We start from the raw sequence: 1,918 nt of genomic DNA, 5'->3' as shown, positions 1-1,918 counted from the left end.
TTCAACAAATTTTATTGCATCTGAATTTCATATGCACAAAAATATTACATGCTTAAACATGTTCAAATAGAAATTTCTTTCAGTTCTTGGGGCCACCTTCCTTCAAAGGCAAATAAATAAACAAATAATATGTTATGTAGAGCATACATAGAAAATTTTCTTTCACAAGAATAAAAATATTTGTACATTTTGTACTTAGTGTAGTTCAGCAATCCATTTTATGTTAACAAATTTAGTTAACTGTTAGGAGTTACAGTACATATACAAAAGAACTCAATAGAAGGCAGATATTTTAACTCTTAAGAATATGTGTGATTTAAATTTTTCTTATATTTTTTAAGAAGATACTCCATTTGTGAATTCAAGTTTGGTTGGCCCGTTTTTAAGACTTTTTGCTATGTATTTTGAATACCTCCATTTTCTTCTTTTTATAGAGCCTTTGAGCTTCTTCTTTCTTGTTTTCTCAAGTTCTTGTTTCTTAGCCCACTCTGCTTGTGCTTGTTCATATTCTTCATACAATTTTTGATTTGATGTTTTCTTTTTCTTTGGAATAGTAATGGAGTTTATTCTTATGCTACCTTGTTCTGCTGCTTAACATTACAATGTTCTTCATACAAAGCTTGGTCAATGCCATATATATATATATATATATATATATATATATATATTTTTTTTTTTTTTTTTTTTTTGGCAAAGTTTGATCAGCTTGCTCTTCTGACAGAGGCTGTTCAACTTTTCTAGGTTGCTTCCTGAGTCTTTTCTCTTCAGCTAAATAAAGATGTTTCAGATGACCAGGGTATCGATCTGTGGATTGGGATTCCTGTGAGGTTTGAGTCTTCTTTTCCCTCCATAGCAATTTCTTGAAATTTTGCTGAATCTTCAGTTTTATTCAGAATGCAAAGCCTTGTCCCTCATGAACTCTTCCCACGATGGCCTGCAGATGATTGGATTGCCCTGTCCTCTTCTTCACATTCTTATTCCTGAATCTTACCAGAGAAAATCCTTTGCTACGTGTCCAAACATTTCCTGGTGGCCACCCTGCTGCTGGCCTCACTGATGCCATGGTGCACCAGCCAAGTCATACTTTATAATATTTAATCAGTAGTAGGGTGCCCTTGAAGAGTTTAGAATATGGATGGGTCTGTGTTTCAAAAAGTTTACTCTGGCTGGCAGGATTTGAGCATTGAGAGCTTGGAACAGGGAAGCCAATTGAGTGGATCAGTGAGAGAACATATGTGAAAGCATTTTTCAGCTGTAATGTGTTATATAAATCTGAGTTATTGTGTCAGAGCTAATGAGAGCCTTGATCTTAGGATTTCTGACTCCAAGTCCTGGCCCTTCTTTCCACGTCATGTTATTTTGGCAACATCTATGTAGCTTTGCCATTTGTACTTGTGTTAACAATTAAGACTCTTAAAGTACTTCACCATTTTCTGAGGACTTGATATTAAGGACGTTTTGCTGTTTCCAACAACACCCTGATGAGGGCAGGACTCAGCCCTGATTTATAACTGCTGAAGTGACAGTTAAATTTGGAAAGCAAAATCAGTTCATTGAGTAATAAAACAAGTATAAAGCTGAGAAACAGTCCCTCATGGGGCCTAGCAGGAGGAAGTGAAAATCAGTAATGGTAATAGTTAGAAAAGTAATAGTCCAAGAGGTAACAGTAAACAAACACACAGACACATAGACACACACACACACACACAAATGTGTTAGAGAATCATGGCACATAATTAATCTTTTGTGCATAGCACCTTATAGTTTACAAAGCGCTTTCCATTTTAACCTCAAATTCAGCTTCAGAAAACCAGATAGCGTTTTCTTACCCTTTTTCTCAAAATGTAATAGGGAAAGTGAATATGGGAATGAGCTAGGGAATTATTTATAATGTCTCTGTCATGTTATAGCATCTAAA

At 35.0% G+C, this 1,918-nt stretch overlaps 1 pseudogene; it reads right to left on the bottom strand.

Moving 5' to 3' along the window:
- Nucleotides 1–299: 299 nt before the first annotated feature.
- LOC123594375 lies at nt 300–1,063 on the bottom strand (annotated as a pseudogene).
- Nucleotides 1,064–1,918: the final 855 nt, after the last annotated feature.

The sequence above is a fragment of the Leopardus geoffroyi genome, chromosome X (assembly GCF_018350155.1).
Source record: "Leopardus geoffroyi isolate Oge1 chromosome X, O.geoffroyi_Oge1_pat1.0, whole genome shotgun sequence".
Taxonomy (NCBI): domain Eukaryota; kingdom Metazoa; phylum Chordata; class Mammalia; order Carnivora; family Felidae; genus Leopardus; species Leopardus geoffroyi.
Note: the sequence above shows the minus strand (reverse complement) of the source record. Positions and strands in the feature narration are given on the sequence as shown.